The sequence below is a fragment of the Ascaphus truei genome, chromosome 17 (genome assembly GCF_040206685.1).
Source record: "Ascaphus truei isolate aAscTru1 chromosome 17, aAscTru1.hap1, whole genome shotgun sequence".
NCBI classification, from domain to species: domain Eukaryota; kingdom Metazoa; phylum Chordata; class Amphibia; order Anura; family Ascaphidae; genus Ascaphus; species Ascaphus truei.
The window spans coordinates 11,344,577-11,364,073 of NC_134499.1; the positions used below are offsets into that span (position 1 = coordinate 11,344,577).

The following is a 19,497-nucleotide window of genomic DNA, read 5'->3' on the forward strand; positions in this document are numbered from 1 at the left end:
CGGTCCACAGGACGGACGTGTTCCCCACGACCCAAACTACTCCCGATCAGTCGGTCGCCGGAAACGAGGAACCAAGGGACCCAAAAAGGGAATGTCCCATACACAAGAAGCCACACCCACTTATTAAGTGCTTTGGGTTCAGGGTGAAGTCCCTAGAGGAACGCAAGAGGTTACTTGGAGAATTCAGAGTTTGCTTCAGGTGCTGCGGTTCCACGACTCACCTAGCCAGAGACTGTAAAGAAGAAATCAAATGTACAGTGTGCAAAAGTGACAAGCACGTAACATCTTTTCATCCAGAGGCGATGACACTCCACCAACTCAACAACCCATCCTCCGTAGCGGAGCATGGCGGGGAGGAAGGAGAAGGAGAGCCAACATCCATCACGTCTCAGCGCACCAAGGTTTGCGGAAAAGAAAGTGACAAAATGTCCTGCTCCAAAATATGCCTTGTCGCAGTGCACCCCCAGGGACAACCTGAGAAGGCTATTCGGACGTATGCAATCCTCGACGACCAAAGCAACAGATCATTGGCGAAGACGGAGTTCTTCAACTTATTCAACTTACATGATAATGCCTCACCCTACACCCTCAGAACCTGTGCAGGGTCAACTGAGACAACAGGGTGAAGAGCAAGCGGTTACGTCATACGTTCAGTGGATAACAGAGTGAAGATAGCTCTCCCCACACTCATCGAATGCAACCACATGGCCACAAACAGGAACGAGATTCCCACACCATACGTGGCACGCCATCACCCGCACCTCAGAGGAATAGCCAAGTACATCCCGCCGGTAGAACAAGGCGCCAAGATCTTGCTGCTGCTCGGTAGGGACATCTTGAGGGTACATAAAGTCCGTAAACAGCGTAACGGACCTCACAACGCGCCATACGCCCAAAGACTTGACCTAGGATGGGTGATTGTGGGCAACGCATGCACTGACAAAGAGCACGGACAAGACTATGTTGACGCCCGCAGAACGGTAATAACAGAATGTGGACACACATCCCTCTCTGAACCATGTTTTGGCCATCTCCAAGTGGCAGGAGGGCCAAGTGAAGAGAAGAGACAAGGTCATACCCCTGAGATCAACAAAAACATCCTCACATCAGGGGGATGTGACAATTCCCTAGGATGCTCAGCAGTCCAGACAGCTAAGGATGATGAGTCGATTCCACCGAAGGAAGAAAGTAACCTCCCAAAGGTGACCGACAAAGGGATCATCCAAAAGACAATAAACAATCAGACAGTCCTCCTGAGAGCAATGACACGGCTGAGACGTACAGCCATTCCTCTCCGCAGAATACCAAATGGCACAGCAGCCAGCTGCCATGGCTGGCATAGCCGCAAAAGATTGCGCCCTGCAGGTGAAGCCCCAGTGGCAAAAAGACTGTCCTCTCACATGTCAAAAAAGAGACAGTCGCAGAGACATTTCACAAAGGGATTTACAAGGACAAGAGAGACTGTTCTTCGTCCTGTCCATGGAGAAAACAACCTCCTGATGGCAGTCAACAAAGAGACACAAAGGCGTATCACCAAAATACGTGGAGACGTTCTCGTGCAAGAGGAATGCACCGATGACTTAGGGTGCACAGCGTTCCAGACCACGAGGGACGACGACAAGCAAAAACCATCGATGGAAGATAGAGGATTCCCGATGTTAACAGTGAAGGAGCTCATCAAAGACGGACCGAGCAGTTGGGTGAACCCGCTACCATTTCGTTCACCAAGAAAACGCCTCCCAAAAAATGGAGAACGTGCCATCTCTAGGTTCACTTCGCACCTCTGCGACCTACAAAGGGAACCGGAGACCAAAAACAACTTTGTGGCCTTCATCCAGAAAATATTCCTTACCGGCCACACAAAGCCAGCACCTCTAAGAAAGAAAGGTGAAGAATTCTGGTACCTCCAATCATCTGGGGTCTACCACCCTCAGGAATCCAATCAAATCCGAGTAGTGTTCAGCCCCATGGAGTCTCCCTGAACGACGCCCTCTTTACTGGACTACATTCGACAACCAGTCTTCCAGGAGTGTTGATCCGTAAGGAGCCAAAAGCCATCTCCTTCTGCCAAACGCCAGGTGATAGAGTGATAGGCCACCAAGACTGGGAAACCTACAAGGGGATGCACTCTGTAGGTAAAACTACAAAGACAAAAAGGCTGTTCTTTCACACACTTAAAAAGAAACAGTGCCAGAGACTTTCACCAAGAGAGATACTGTGGTGCACCCAGCTAACCTGGAGCGGTGCATCCACTTTGCATCCTTTTCCCAAGAACCTTGGTCAAGGGACTTTGAAGCCAGTGATGCCAGCCGGTATCACATCGCTATGTGGACATGGACCCTTGCATTGTTATGTTGTTGTATTGCACATATGTTCCACATGTTCCAGGAATATAGTGGTATCTCCAGATACCAGACGGGGAGCGTCCTGGAACCAGATTCCATATTCCTCTGTTCCCCTTTACAGTTTTGGGATTAATTTCTCCCTAGTTTGGCTGTCTGTTATTTTCCCTGTCCCAGCACTTGCTGTATGTGAAAGGTCAACAATATTGCTACATGTTGTTTACACAACCTGTGTTGGTTGCCTGCAGCTCATATTCTTCTAGCTGAGAGTGGGCTATTCCTACTCCCCTGTCCTTGCTGACAGTTAGTATGGTCTTACTTCCCCTCTAGTGTGACCCTTGCATCTCACTTCCTTTTCACCCTGGACTCTGAGTGAGTAACTGCCTGCTATTTGCCCCAGCAAGGCCTTTCTGTTTTACACTGTCTTATCCTTGATACACTGCACTTCAGACAGAGAAGCACTCTCTACCTACATTACATCTACAAGCACCTATCTCCCTGTGATTTTCCCTCAATAAAATTAAGAAAGAGAAAAGGACTTGTTTGTGCTTTGGAAGAGGTGAGACATGAGTTAAGCTACCTGGAACTAATCATACATCATTCGTGACCCTGGTTTCAGGAAAGGCTCTATGGACAAATGCAATGTCTGTAATCGCGTGCATAGATCAAAATATAAGTGGAACAGATATACTCTATAGCAGCGCTGCGCAAACTGGGGGCGCATGATTTTTTTTTTGGGGGGGGCGCAGACAGTTGAAGAGGCCCCGCGCTCTTCCCCGAGGAATTTAAATTAAATGCCGAGTATCGCGTGATGCCTCTGCAACTCACTTACCAGGGTTCAGACGCGTTGCTGTGACTCGTCGCCATGGCAACGCAGGTCAAATGATGCCGCAGTGTCATGCGGAGTGACGTCACACGTCCGTCTCCATGGTTACGGGGTCATGTGATGTGACATGACCCCGCGGCGTCATTTGATGCCGCCAGACCAGATAGGGGGGCTCGAGAGAGCGAGAGGGAGCAGGCAGGGGGGCGCACCTCCAAACGTTTGCACCCCCTGCTCTGTAGCATTGTAAACAGAGATTCTCTGCGCAAAATTGCAAAACAAAAGCGCAGTATATACATTTGTTTGTGTATAGGGACGCTAAATGCCCAAGTAAACCGCGATACTGGCCATGTAGTGGAGATCCAAAGATGGCCTTGTGTATTTAAAGGGGCAATACCAGAAATGGTGCCTGAATCTGCAAAATGAGTTTGGAAACTGGATTAGGAAAAAGGTCGCTACCCAAATCTTCTAGGTGAGTCTCCAGTTAATTATTCTGTTACAAAGAGCGTGCTGGTCAGTGGAGTGAAGATATGCATTTATTTATTTTCTGCACTACTTCTGGGGGTCAGCCAGAAGTAACTTTGAAAAACGCCATTGATACGGTGCTTCATAGAAAGAAGGCTATAAAATAATCCAAGATCTGCGTGGCCTGAAACAAACCAGCTCTGGAAGCGAAGAAGTTATGTGAATGTAACGGTGTTTCCCCCACTCGGTTGGAGATTTGGCCATTACTGGTCATGTGGTGCATGATACCTGCTGGTAACAGGAGGGCTGAGGCATCCGCCGGTGGTAGTGGGGACACAGGACCGTCCCCCTGGAGCCGTCCCTCCGGAACCGTCGAGCATATAACGTCTCATCATCGTGCTGCCTAAGGCCGCGCTTATAGTGTCGGCCACGGCGACGCTGACATCACGCTGCGGTCGCTGGAAAAATCACATTGAAGTCACTTCCAGCGACTGCGACCAAGCCGTTGTGCCTACTATAAGCGCACGCGACGTCGCATCGAAACAAATGTATGGACGTCATCGAGTGCGCTTATAGTAGGCGCGACGGCTTGGTCGCAATCGCTGGAAGTCACTTGAATTTGATTTTTCCAGCGACCGCAGCGTGATGTCAGCGTCGCTGTCGCCGTTATTATAAGTGCGGCCTCTGAAAGGGCGCTCTCCCAGTCACCCACGCCCCATTGGAACAACAAGACAGGTAAACACTAGAATAGTGACCACAAGGGGGCACTGTAGACCCAGACAGTTGCACTCAAAGTCCATAAGCAGGAAAAGACATATGTAGGGCATATGTTTATCAACACAAATCCAAGTATGTAACCACCACTAATAATATATAGTATATATAGAGGGAGTAGCGAAGAGGCCACACAGAAGCATTCTATATGTCATTAAAAATGAAAATAATAGACTTTTATTAATATTCAAAACGTGACGAAAGACATGATCATATATACAGTGTAAAGAAAATTAAAATCCCCAGAGAAGCGACAGGTATGTTATGGATTGGTAGGTATATCCGTCTTCCCACCGAGGTATACTACCTATCTGATAGGTCAATGTTTAGACGAAACCCCAGAGTGTATATATATATATATATTATATATATACATAAGTATGTATTGGATGTTGGTATAAATATATGGGATAGATGATCAATCTCAATCTTGATATTTTTATGATACAGTCTCCACACATATAGATAGCGCTCACATGGTCTGGGCAAATAAGTATAATATTGTGAATCCCAAGCTGATACAAAATGCTGTTTCTAGTTCTCCATTATTACAGACACATATGTGCTAGTGAAATCGTTATATGTACACACCACAGCTAATTGGAATATCTTTGTATTGACTGTACATCTATAGAAACAGCGTTGTGTTCTAACTGTGAAACATATATATCTATAAATGCATACTGAGCAGGAGATAGCTAAACTCTGTACGGGATTCTATTATGTGGAATACCCCCATTACAGGACACATAGGAAATACACGCATGGTACATGATAACAGTTTTACTATGAATGGTTTTTACATTTGTAAAATGGGCCTAAGAAAGCAGCGCGATGAGTTTAGCCTTTTTGCGTCACAGCTCTGGGTTTGCATCACAGCTCTGGGTTTGCATGGCAGCTCTGGGTTTGCGTAGCAATGTTTCGCAGAGTTGGGGGGCGCACAGGAGCATGTTGAGCATTTGTTGGGTAGGGCTTGTTAGAAGGAACTTGATCCACTGTTTCCAAAGTTGGCCGGGCCCCTTCCTCCTCCGATCCCAGGACAGCTGTCTCCCACTGTCGGTGGCCCTAGGGATTTAGATGTCCATAGATCCCAAGCATGTTTTATTCACCCAATTGTTACATTACATCAGAGATCTTTAGCTGGCAGCCAATGGGGCCAAATGTGACCCAGCGAACGACCTCGAGGTGGCCCTTAGCCTCTCTGTTCCTGCTAATTTCATACTAGTTGCTTGGGAAGCGGAGTGCAATTTTTCACACTGAATCTCACTTGCAATTAAGGTCATGTGGACATATACTGTATGTTACCGATGTTATAAATGCTGGCAACATTGTGAAATACATTTAAAGACGTAAAATTACATTACAATAAGCGTGTGGCCCCTCTACCCTTCAATGTTTTTGATCTGGCCCCTTCGGAGAGTCCTGTGTTACATAGTAGCTCCGTGCAGATGAGGTTTCTGGATAGTAATTACAGTTTGCATTATGTTCAGCTTCCTATCCACGTTGGGTTGGTGGGTGCAGAATTACACACCTAGTTCAGTTGGGCTCGATACAAAATGCAGCAGAACCTGTAATAATGCCTCAAACTAATATAAATTGTTTCCAGCTCTTTGGGCTCATCCCCATCGTGTATAAATGAAAGCTTTGCCGTGTGGTGGTAGCCGTGGCAAATCAGAAACAACAACATTTATGGTGAATAGCAAAAAAAAGTGACACATCCAGGACCAGGGGCGGCCAACTCCAGTCCTCAAGGGCCACCAACAGGTCAGGTTTTCAGGATATCTCTGCTTCAGCACAGGTTGTACAATCAGTGTCTCAGTCAACCACCATGACGGTAGCTAGTGATAGGTTATAATATACACAAAATATCTGGGTTGAATTGAACACGACTTAGATATAATAAAGATAGTTTATTCCTTAGATAGGTGAACACACAAGATGATACAAGTAACAGACAAAATATAGCACTTACTTAGGGGTTGGACAATGAAGCAATCAGGTACAGGATTGGCAATTCATTCAGCAATACAGGATACAAATGAAGACATCACGAAGACAATGGGTATAGGGTTTACACTGGTTTATATAGGATTCCAGTCCCATACCCTGGCATTGGTGCAAGACATTGGATGACAATTATCTGCACCCAATCCCTCCTTGCCACCTCACCTTATTACTTTGCAAAGTAATACCTGCCCACTGGGTGGGCATTATTATAATCAGGGGCTTATTTCCCTAGCCCCCCTCCCACAAGACTGGCGTCGCCCAGTCTGCTTGGGACAGGAAAACCTTTGTCCTAAGGTGTGAAACACAACACTTATCCCAAGTACCCATGTCCTGCTCTGCTTTGTTCTAGCATACCCAAGCAGGGTGGGGGAGCCTTTGATCAGGGAGCTTATTGTAGACCACTTGTCTCCCCCCTGAGCATTAGCATACCATATGGGCTCTAGCCTTCCCGGGCTTTTACCCTGGACCCAAAACATAGTACATTTTCACAATCATATTTATATTAAAAGAATCCGTTCTGTGGGTCTGAACGGGCTGAAATCTGCCAGGTCCTCAGGCCGGAGGACCCTTACCATAGTGGCCAAATATCAGCCCTCCACGACCCCAGAACCAGAGATACCAAAACAGTTTTAAAAGCACTTTTGAACACAAGGCTTTTTCTGCCATGCAAGTCAATGGCAGAAACCCAAACTTTGCAATTACCCTGACTCCGTTCTGTTGCCCCGAGAGGGTCGGTATTTGCCATGCAATCCTGCCGGAACTAGGACTACATGGTGGCCGAATCTCAGATCTCTAGGTTGAACAGAACCGGAGTTATGGGTTCTAGGTTTCTGCTCATCCCGACTTAGCCGTTCTTACTTGTGGCTTTTACTACCGCCATTAGAGTCTATGGTGCGACCCTTATAACGAGCGCGACCCTTTACCGGGGTCATTAACTCTCGGACCCGGTTGGGGTCAAGTGAGGGGGTTCCTAGGGTCTAGGGGAAAAAAGAACTTTATTCCTGGGTGCCCTAGAACCTAAGTTTCCCACGCCAATTGAATTTGAACTTGACCGGGAAGTGATCAAAGCTCTCTTCAAGACAATGTTTCCGCTCTTGCGGCCTGCGGTTTGGATGGCTGCCAACCCGTTCCTGGAAGTCGGCTTCGAGGAATCCCCAATTGAAATGAATGGCTCCATTGACTTACAATGGGAAACCGCCGCTCCTCCTCTCGGGCGCCACCTGCAGGTCTTCTACGATATCAGGCCCAAATCTCCATAGAGTTATATGGAGCCCCAATGGCGACCTATGGAGAAACTGCAAAATGGAGCCTGCAAAGGCGGGAGAAGGGACAAAGGGCCATACACACAAAATTAGCATTAACCCTTTCCCTCCCACCTGGATCCCAGTGTATGTGGTTGTTGCATACACTGCAAAGGTACAAACACCATAATTGTACCAATATAAACACTTAGCAAATACAACAGTTTGCCATGAGGCAGGGGAATAAAAATACATTAATTCCCTCTAAATGTGGGAATAGGATAACCAAGGGACGTACCTTTGGTTATGAAGCAGGGGAACATATGTATTATACGTACATTTCTGGTTAACCCCTCACTTCCCAGACGGTGGAAGGGGGTGCCTAATGGGGGTGAACCCTTTATTACACGCTTGGCACCCCTCCCCCGTCACAACCACCTCAGTCGATTGAGGCACCTGTGCTGATACCCTGAAAACCTGACCTGTTGGTGGCCCTTGAGGACTGGAGTTGGCCGCCCCTGCCCTGGAAGGTATATGACTTTTAGCTTTTGTTTTCTATATGTAACAGTTTATAAATGGGGCTGAGCACATACGCTGCACAACTCTCTTATGCTAGAGCAGCGGTGCGCAGAGTGGGGGGCGCGAGATTACCGGCGGGGGGCGCGGGGTTTGCAGAGGCCCCGCACGCTTCCCGAAGGCACTTAAATTAAGTGCTGGGGGAGCTGCAGGGCCTCTGTGAACAATACTTCAGCCGGCATCTGGAGACGCGTCGCCATGGCAACGCGGCGTCAAATGACGCCGCAGGGTCCTGTGACCTTACGTTGCTATGGCAACGTGACGTCATGACGCCCAAACGCCGGGAATCAAGGTGAGGAGGGAGGGGGGCGCGCGGAGAGGAGGACATCCGGCAGGGGGGCGCAGGGAAAACAGTTTGCTAGATCAGCAACTTATACGTACTGAACCATTTACAGCAGCAACCTCTTCTGCTCGCGTTTTCTTTGTCCCTCCAGAGCTGAGCCCCGGGATCTCCACATACCAGTGAAGTTACCGCCGCCTCTGCTCCTCCAGGGGAGACAAAATGGCCTTTTAAATCGTGCAAGCCAATAGGAAGCTGCAACGTCATCCGCTGCGGCTTCCAATTGGACGGCCGTTTAAATCCCCGCAAGAAACCAAAAAGTAATAGCGGTAACTTCAGCGGTAAGTATCTCGGGAGCAAAGCCCCCCCCCCCGGGGTAAAAATAATAATGTGGGACAGATGTAGGGGACATCTCTGTTCCAATCCCGTGAAGAGAAACATATATCCAGCACATGGACTTGGGGTTGCGGTTGTAATCATGTGCCCTTTGATAAGAGACCTCCCACACAGAAATATAGAGGATTAAAGATATTCAGCTTGATTACTATTTTATTTACCATAGAGGTCCCTGCTCAGCTGGTATATAAGAGAGGAGGGGTGCTATCTGACATAATAAACGGTTAAACTAGACAAGATACATGCAAAGTCCCATATGGTTGCACTCTAAAGAAAACATCGTAATATAAAATGTAACTATTAATTACTTAAAGTGGAAATGCCACAGGAGAGTCATTTAATTAAAACTTATAAGCCTGGCACCTATATTGATAATTATGGACCAATTTTAACAATGGTTTGTATGGTAATACATATCATGTACGTATATATGGTGAATACATGGGGGCTATATAGGGTGAACCAGTATAAAAAATGTCAATATAATACAGCTATTTTATAAAGTAGTGAAATAGTCAATAGTGGTATAGAAATTAAGTAAAGAACCTCTCATACAACTCCCTCAATCTGTGATCAGGATGAATGTAGAAGAAAGATCAATCGTCTGTATTTCAATCAGTGTGTGTGAAAGATGCAAGCCGGAGTGACAGATGCTCGTGTTCGAAGAGAAGATACATTGTCTCAATATAATAGTGTTGCTATTAGAGGCAGTGGGTGCAAATTTTGCTACTAGAGCTTTCACCCTCACACTGTCTCCGTCCCTAGGTCGAGCCTGTGATGTCACAAGTGATGGCAATACAACCCGACGCGCGTTTCACTCAGCAGAGCTTCGGAGGAGGGGAAGAAGCTCTGCTGAGTGAAACGTGCGTCAAGTTGACAGGCGGGACTGACAGTGTGACTGAAGACTCGAGTAGCAAAATGTGCACACACCATATCTGATTATCTCTGTTACTCAATAGGACTGGGAACGCTGCAAACAAGTTCTCCAACTAGTAGCAACCCTATTATATTGAGACATTGTATCTCTCTACTAGCGCTAGCACTCCTGCTAGTATCTTTCACACAGATGATTTCTCTTTATTTCTCTTTATTCTACTTTCATCCTGATCACAGATTGAGGGAGTTGTATGAGGTTCTCTATTTAATTTCTATACCACTATTGATCACTTCACTACTCTTTATAAGATAGCTGTATTATATACACACTTATTAAGGTTATGGTGCGTAAAAAAAAGTGTCAAAAACCCTCCACAATAAAGCATATAACAAATGGAAATATTACTGTATGTTCATTTGCATGTCTTAGGCAGGTCTGCAACCCTGTCTTTCACCATTATCACCCAGCACACAGCACTTCCACTGCAGCACCTATATATGTTCCAGTCTTCACCATATATAGATACTGTATGTCTGTATGAAGGAGAGAAAGTGAGTGTCACGATGACACCAACTTTTATCAACACATTTATATTTCTGGGTACTTGATTGAACAGAACAAGTTGCAAAATAAATTGTGATTTATTTCCTTAATAGACAAACACACGACATCTGCAGAATACACTTAAAACAACACTCACTGTGATAAGGGAACAAAATAAATTGTCCTTGGAACGAAATAAATTGTCCTTTGCTTGACAGTGCAAGAAATGCAGCCTTGGTTTTAAATGTCCTGTGGTTATGTTGTTGTTAACCCCTTCACTCCTGGACTGGTTGCTGCTGTGCTGGAACAAAGTCTTGCAATTTTACATCATGGATTAAAATTCAGGAATCACACTGGGGATACCTGGGGAGCCACAGTTATAGACTGCCCAAAGCTATCTTTAACACGTGGATCCAATCCCCTCTTGGGAACAAAAAAACCCATGAATAGCCAAGTTACCCACAGTTCATAAGACCGGTCAAAAGGGCTGTCCGGTGGGCAGGGCGCATGGGTCAGGTTGACGCCCATGCCACTTAGCATACCTGGGCTACACCCATAACTTGGTGCCGCTCCGTCTGATTTTTGACCAATAAATGTCAATAGACTGGCATCTGTGATACCTCAGAATGCCGGCCGTGTATAACTTATGGGTATCTGAGTCTTTTCATAACAGACACCCTTTTAGACAGGGAGACTCTAAATCTGTGAGACCCCTTTTGAGGCTCGGTCATAAAAATACCTGCAGCTCATTGAGACACCTGTGAGGCTCGGTCATAAAAATACCTACAGCTCATTGAAATGCCGGTTTCTATACTGCCATCATGTGTCGGTTAGAGGGTATGGCAAGCAATGCATTTTTTCCTTTTAACCTGGCACGCAGGGAATGACCTGCAAATGGGGAATAAAAATGGCTGGGACAGGGCAAACACAGTAATGCATAGCAAATAAGTTTAACCCCTTCCCTCCCCGTCACAGTGAGAAACACCTGTCAGACGAAACCACGAACAGACGCACACAAACGAACGCACTAAAGATAAAAAATATATGCACAAGGACACAGGTACTATATATACATCTGATAGGGTGCGCATGTGTATCTCCAAAGTCGCCACGACCTCTGACCCTACACGTTACGTTTCGTCACTTCCTCAGGGGTATCTTAAATGTTTGTCTAGTGTTTTGTGTGTTAGTCTGTTGATTGTTATATATTAGTAGCAGTATACACTATGATTATTCTTTGTCTTTCATTTTACATGTACGTGGTGCCATCTACGGAAAGTTTAGATTTATGAGATCCATCCCCCTGCAAGGATTCCACGTGGCCATTTTCATCAGTCTATTTGGATATTTATTTGGACTTTAAGGCGCCGGTTTGTATGTTTCTTCCCACCTGTTTTCTGATTTGGTTTGGTCAGTTTCTCCTGGCACCCTTGGCTCATAATACGAGTTCCTGTTGCACAACTATATAATTTGTGTGTAAGTAGTATAGGTTTATTTGTTATTAGCTGGGGCACTTTTTCAACACCTCCTTTCTTTTGTTGTATCTGATAGGGGTAACAATGACACTAAGAAATGCAATATGGTATCTTTGCAGAAGATGTAACAATTCAGATTGTGAATAGCAGTAGTGAAAGGGTATAATATTTAGTCTATGAAATTAATATCCCAGTATAACATCACTATCAGTAGACACAGAACAGTGGATGTAGAAGTGTGACCATATACATATTATGGTAGACAAAAAACACAATAAGAGGACATGTATACAGTGTTAACAAAGTTCTAAATAAGGGCAACCATGGTTAGCTAAAGAAGGCAGCCAGACTATACTATAGCCCCGGTACGTGTGAGGAGGAAACTACTCAAAGTATATTCCCAGATTAATCACACACAGCACTATGAAGTATAAACTCTGCTGAAGCATCTAGTATTGTGTATTCCATGTTGATCCCTAGCCAGATCAGCCAGACTTTAACAGGTATTACTGAAAGTGTGCTGGGATGACGTAAACAAAAAGTGCCTCTATAGTTGGCTAGAGACTTCAGCAAGGGATATGGGATCCATGTGGGGCTCGTGCTATTCTTAATTGAGCATCACACTGTAAAACAAGCCTGAATAATAAGCGGAACATGTAACAGGTGACACATGCACCTTGTGACTGCATCCAGATCCACGGTTCTGTGTTTACTGATAGTATTCTGGGATATTAATCCCGTAGACCAGGGGTGCACAAACTGGGGGGAGCAAGGATTTTTTTTGGGGGGTGGCGCGGCAGTTACAGAGGCCACACGCTCTTCAGCGCGAGGCCTCTGTAACTCACCTGAATTCTGCCAGCTCCGGGCGACGTTTTGCCATGGCAATGCAGCCTCAAATGATACCGCGGGGTCGTGTGACGCGATGCAGCGGAGTGACCATGGACTGGGATACAGCGCTAACAGCTACGCCGCCTTCCTCATTCCCTGCTAAAAATGTGTTTGAACACGCAATGTTCTCATAATATATGTATAATAGAACAACTGATTGAAAGACCTGCTGGCTGCTGTAGGAATAAAATTGAACTGTATAATCATGAATTGGGCGATGTTATAGGGGTTATTTACTAATGTCTCCTGGCTGCAAAACGAGGCCAAAACTAGTGCAATAAGGAGACACCCTAGTGCTCTCAATAGGATTCTCCTTTTCGTTTGATAAACAAGAGGCTGGTTTTGCAGCTGGGAAACAAGAATAAGGTATAGACTGTTATTGTGTATTGCACTTTCAGGCCCTGATTATGCAAAAAAAATTGTATAACAAAATTATGAAACGAAAACATAGTTCACAGAAAATATTACTTATAATGAATCGCAAACAGCTGCGTTTCCAATTGTCCCCACACCTTTGGAGTGAGATGTATGTGCTGCCATCTATTGGTTATTACAGGTAATTGCAACCAGTTACCAGCCATTCTGCTCTTTATCACCATTGGCAAATGTAATCTTGTACTTCCAACTACTGTCATTCATATATCTTTATGTAGCTCCCCCTCAGGGGTCTACTAGATAATATAAGGGGCCGTAATGGGTTAACCGGGTGGGATCACTCTGGTATTGCCCTTCCCCATCATATGATGTAGGCTGTCTTGTGACCAGTGATATTACCATAGGGAGAGAAAGAGTACATATAGCTTCACCCAATGTTCTAGAACCAGGTTCCTTGGAATTCTGCCAGAGAGCCTCACTGTGAATCCTGTAAATATGTTTGAGTGTATAGATAATTATTTTAAGAGTGTCCTGTCCCTGTTTATTATTTTCAGTTAAGGAACATGCCCTATATAGTCAGCGCCTATAGTAATAGCTCAAGATTGTTCTCATGCTGGAAGAGAATTGAGCATGTGCTTAACGGGCATTCTCAGAGTAGTAGCTAAGAGAATAATTGGATCGGCCGCACCGAAGGTCCTAAATAAGCTCCCGATCCAATATGCACAGACGAGGTGTGCAGTACACAGTAACGGGATACTGATACCAGAAAGAACAGTATATTCCCAGCAGGGGCCCACGTGAGATGGGGCATTACGGACGCTATTCCGGAGATTGCCAATCTAACCAATACTAAGGGAAATAAGCACACGTCCCCTCCCCAGTGTAGGAGTGAGAGCTGCCAGGGGAAGAGCACAGAGTAACTTTGTGATTTGCCACCAGTTAATATGTCTAACGGAAGCATGTCCTTGTATGTCGAGCCTTATAAACGGATGTCACTAAAGCTCTTTTTGTAAAAAAGTTCCTGGTCCCCGTCCTTATTCTATCTGCATATCCACGCCCAGCCTGCACCCAGCACCCCGACCTGGTCTGAGAGACTGAGCCCAGCCTGCACCCAGCACCCCGAGCAGGTCTGAGAGACTGAGCCCAGCCTGCACCCAGCACCCCGACCTGGTCTGAGAGACTGAGCCCAGCCTGCACCCAGCACCCCGAGCAGGTCTGAGAGACTGAGCCCAGCCTGCACCCACCCAGCACCCCGAGCAGGTCTGAGAGACTGAGCCCAGCCTGCACCCAGCACCCCGACCTGGTCTGAGAGACTGAGCCCAGCCTGCACTGACCCAGCACCCCGAGCAGGTCTGAGAGACTGAGCCCAGCCTGCACCCAGCACCCCGACCTGGTCTGAGAGACTGAGCCCAGCCTGCACCCACCCAGCACCCTGAGCAGGTCTGAGAGACTGAGCACTGCCTGCACCCACCCAGCACCCTGAGCAGGTCTGAGAGACTGAGCCCAGCCTGCACCCAGCACCCTGAGCAGGTCTGAGAGACTGAGCACTGCCTGCACCCACCCAGCACCCTGAGCAGGTCTGAGAGACTGAGCCCAGCCTGCACCCAGCACCCTGAGCAGGTCTGAGAGACTGAGCCCAGCCTGCACCAACCCAGCACCCCGAGCAGGTCTGAGAGACTGAGCCCAGCCTGCACCCAACACCCCGAGCAGGTCTGAGAGACTGAGCACTGCCTGCACCCACCCAGCACCCCGACCTGGTCTGAGAGACTGAGCCCAGCCTGCACCCACCCAGCACCCCGAGCAGGTCTGAGAGACTGAGCCCAGCCTGCACCCACCCAGCACCCTGAGCAGGTCTGAGAGACTGAGCACTGCCATGTATATAGTTCAAAACGATGTAAACTCCTTTAGAGCCAAAGTTCCTAAATGTCTCTGCTATAGCATCCTGGCTGTCCCTCCGCAGACTCAAGCTTAACATGTAAAAAACAGAGCTCCTTATACTTCCTCCCAAACCTGGCCCTAATACCTCCTTCCACATTACTGTTGGAAGTACCATCATTCACCCAGTAGCCCAAGCACGCTGCCTAGGGGTCACACTCGACTCCTCTCTCACATTCTCCTCTCACATTCAAAACATATCTAAAACCTGTCGCTTTTTCCTCCGCAATATCACAAAGATACGCCCGTTCCTCTGTTACTCGACTGCTAAAACTCTGACTCAGGCCCTCATTCTCTCCCGTCTCGATTACTGTAACCTCCTGCCGTCCGGCTTTCCTGCCTCTCACCTGTCTCCCCTACAATCTATCCTTAACGCTGCTGCCAGAATCACTCTACTCTTTCCTAAATCTGTCTCCGCGTCTCCCCTGCTGAAATCCCTCTCCTGGCTTCCTATCAAATCCCGGATCACACATAAAATTCTCCTCGCTATTAAAGCTTTACACTCTTCTGCCCCTCCTTACATCTCAGCCCTAATTTCTCGCTATGCACCATTTCGACTCTTGCGTTGTGCTCAAGGATGTCTTCTCTCTACTCCCTTTTGTGTCTAAAGCCCTCTCCCGCCTTAAACCTTTCTCACCACTGCCCCGCACCTCTGGAATGCCCTTCCCCTCAATATCCGACTAGCACCCCCTCTATCCACCTTTAAGACCCATCTTAAAACACACCTCTATATTGAAGCATATCAGTAGCAACATGGCTGATAATATACAACTCATACATCGACCTTGGTCCTTTGCAGACGCACTTACCAGAACACCTTCCTACTGTCCTTGTACGTACTTACCAATTAGATTGTAAGCTCTTCGGGACAGGGACTCCTTTTCCTAAACGTCACTTTTATGTCGGAAGCACTTCTTCCCATTATGTGTTATTTGTATTATTTGTTATTTATATGATTATGTGACGTGTATAACTGCTGTGAAGCGCTATGTACATTAATGGCGCTACATAAATAAAGACATACAATACATACATATATTAGAGCCGGGCACAGAGGGTTACATTAAGATATACAGATCGCAGCATCTGAGGATCCACTAAGTAAGCAGGTCCTCCCAGGGGCCAATCTGCACTCATTAGTAAAATCTCATATGCACAGTGAGAAACACAGGCATCCACCCAGCTCGTTACTTTCCTTATTCATCAGTTTCAAGCATGAATCCAAGCAATGTCCTACACGTGCTTTCTTCTTTTAATAAATCAGTTCTGTAGTATTAGATACTTACTACTTTTTTTTATTTTAAAATTCAACTCAGTACGATTTTAATGAGTTTTAATATTCTGAGCATCCTTAGATTTCTATAGCAGGCTTTATCCCACCTCCCCAGCAGTGCGAGATCTTTGTAACACTTTCCTGCTGGTGATCATGTGTTGCCAATATTCCCAACAGTTTTAGCTGTTAACTGTGACAATAGATAATGTTACCGTAGTAATATAAGGATACATTGTAGTTGCTGAGTTACACTTGCTGAAGGATTGATTAAAACTGAAAGGCGGCCATTTAGTGAACCCAGGGAAACAGGCTTTTGCTGATCGATCACGGGAGAACCAGTTGATCGGCAGCTTAAGTAATTCGTTTTCAATAAAGGTAACTAAATTCTGCATATATTAAAGCAAATATATATATATATATAAATATTTTTATGCTGCTTGGAGAGCTTCTTTAAGGCACATCAGACAATTGTCTTATACAGATTAAACCTTTTTTTTTAACAGGATTACAAAGGATGGGATCGGGCAGATCACAGCACCCAGAGGTCCCACTAAGTAGGTGGGTCCTCCAAGGGGCAACCTGTACCCGCTCAAAAATTCTTCTCACATGAGCAGTGAGGAACCAGGCGTCACCCCGGCTCGTTATTTTCCTTACTCATTAGTTTAAGGCACGCCAGCATATTGTCCTATCCGCAGCACGGCCCTGTGAGAGACCTGGGTTACATTAGGGAGAGACATTGCTCCGCAGCACGGCCCTGTGAGAGACCTGGGTTACATTAGGGAGAGACATTGCTTGGGCTCAGGAAGTGACACTGAGCCTCTGTCCCGCAGAGAACGCCTGAGATATAAACACTATACAGACTGAGACCTACATGCATTAAGCTCTGTTACATAAGGGAACATAACGTTACGTGACGTTACCTAACACAGGACCGGACGTTGTGTTCTCAGAGATAAAGCTGTGTCCACAAAGATAATTATAAGCAAAAATAATGTCTGTACCACGTCTAAGCAGGAAAGCGTTAACATGACATTATATCAGTCTTAGCGTTAGTCCTATGGAGACCCTAACACCAGGGCCGCCAACAGAAACCATGGGGCCCAGGACAAATGAAAGGAGCAGGGCCCCCCTGCCCCCTCCAACCCGTAGCGCTCCTACCATGGGAAATAAACATTTCAGCGCGCTACTTTTACTTAACTGTTTTATTGTTATTGGTAATACGGAAAAAACCATTACAATGCAATCTGTTTATTTTAATATTTTCAATAAAAGACAAAGATACTCAATGGTACATCCAATGTGACAAAATGTCTGGGGGGATTCATTATGGTCCTGGGGGTGGTTAAAAATAGGCCTGGGGGCTGTATATGTGTGTATATATATATATATATATATATATATAGCAACTGTAAATATTACTGTATGTTCATTTGCATGTCTTAGACAGGTCTGCAACCCTGTCTTTCCCCATTGTCACCCAGCATACAGCGCTTCCACTGCAGCAAGGGATTCTGGGAAATGACATGCAAATGAGCACTCAGTGCCACCTTTTGTCTCAAGCTCGTATTACACAAGCCAATCCTCAAGCCAATGCATGCTGTTTTAAACAGAGGCTGGGATGAGATGCAAAGCCATATATCTTATACTATATTAGTGAAAGCACTGTATGTCTGCCTGCCTGCCTGCCTGCCTGGATGTCCAGTGTCCCTAGGGGAAATCTCATTGGTCCCTTGGGCCGCCCGCCCCCGCACACCTCTCATTGGCCTGAGGCGGAGTGACGAGCCAAAAAAACACACACTCACTCCACCCTCCTCAACGCACACACACACACACACACACACACACACTCCTCAACTCGCGCACACACACACACTCACTCCACCCTCCTCAACACACACACACACACACACACACACACACACCACCCTCCTCAGAGCACACACACACTCCACCCTCCTCAACACACAAACACTCCACCCTCCTTAACGGCTGCCCGGCCTTGACCCCCCCCCCCCCCCCCGCGGCTGGCCCGCAACAACGGAACCCCCCCTATCACCACTCCGCGGGACCTCAACATCACCCTCTCTCCCGGTGCTCCCTCTCCCCCGGTGCTCACCCTCTCTCCCGGTGCTCCCTCTCCCCCGGTGCTCACCCTCTCTCCCGGTGCTCACCCTCTCTCCCGGTGCTCCCTCTCCCCCGGTGCTCACCCTCTCTCCCGGTGCTCCCTCTCCCCCGGTGCTCACCCTCTCTCCCGGTGCTCCCTCTCCCCCGGTGCTCACCCTCTCTCCCGGTGCTCACCCTCTCTCCCGGTGCTCCCTCTCCCCCGGTGCTCACCCTCTCTCCCGGTGCTCACCCTCTCTCCCGGTGCTCCCTCTCCCCCGGTGCTCACCCTCTCTCCCGGTGCTCCCTCTCCCCCGGTGCTCACCCTCTCTCCCGGTGCTCCCTCTCTCCCGGTGATCCCCCTCTCCCCCGGTGCTCACCCTCTCCCCCACCCCCCCAGAGCACGCTCGCACCTTCAGGCCTAGAGGCCGCGCCCCCAGCTCACCATCTCCGCGCGCGCTGCTCCGGCTCTCTCTGCACGGGCCACGGCCCACACCACCTCCTGACCTGAGCGTCTCAGCTCCGCCTCGCCGGGGGGAACGGAGACCGCCGAGGAACCCGAGTAGGAGCGCGGCCCGGTGCGAGGTAAGTTACCGCAGGGGAAGGGATCTTTCACCCCGGCCCGGCGCTTCACACCCCCCCCCCCCCGGCGCTTCACCCGGCCCGGCACTTCACCCCCCGCGGCCCTTAACCCCCCCCGCCCAGCCCTTCACCGGCCCTTCACCCCCCCCCCCGGCCAGGCCCTTCACCCCCCTCCCTGGCCATGCCCTTCACCCCCCCTGGCCATGCCCTTCACCCCCCCCCCTGGCCATGCCCTTCACCCCCCCCCCCCTGGCCATGCCCTTCACCCCCCCCCCCCCTGGCCATGCCCTTCACCCCCCCCCCCCTGGCCATGCCCTTCACCCCCCCCCCCCCCTGGCCATGCCCTTCACCCCCCCCCCCCTGGCCATGCCCTTCACCCCCCCCCCCTGGCCATGCCCTTCACCCCCCCCCCAGCCATGCCCTTCACCCCCCCCCCCCCAGCCATGCCCTTCACCCCCCCCAGCCATGCCCTTCACCCCCCCCCAGCCATGCCCTTCACCCCCCCCCAGCCATGCCCTTCACCCCCCCCAGCCATGCCCTTCACC

General features: G+C 48.1%; 1 non-coding gene across 1 annotated transcript; it reads right to left on the reverse strand.

Annotated features, from left to right (window-relative positions):
• Positions 1–16,791: 16,791 nt before the first annotated feature.
• LOC142468628 (U12 minor spliceosomal RNA) lies at positions 16,792–16,941 on the reverse strand. The gene has a single exon (XR_012788787.1). It is a non-coding gene; the product is annotated as a U12 minor spliceosomal RNA (small nuclear RNA).
• Between the last annotated feature and the right edge of the window lie 2,556 nt (positions 16,942–19,497).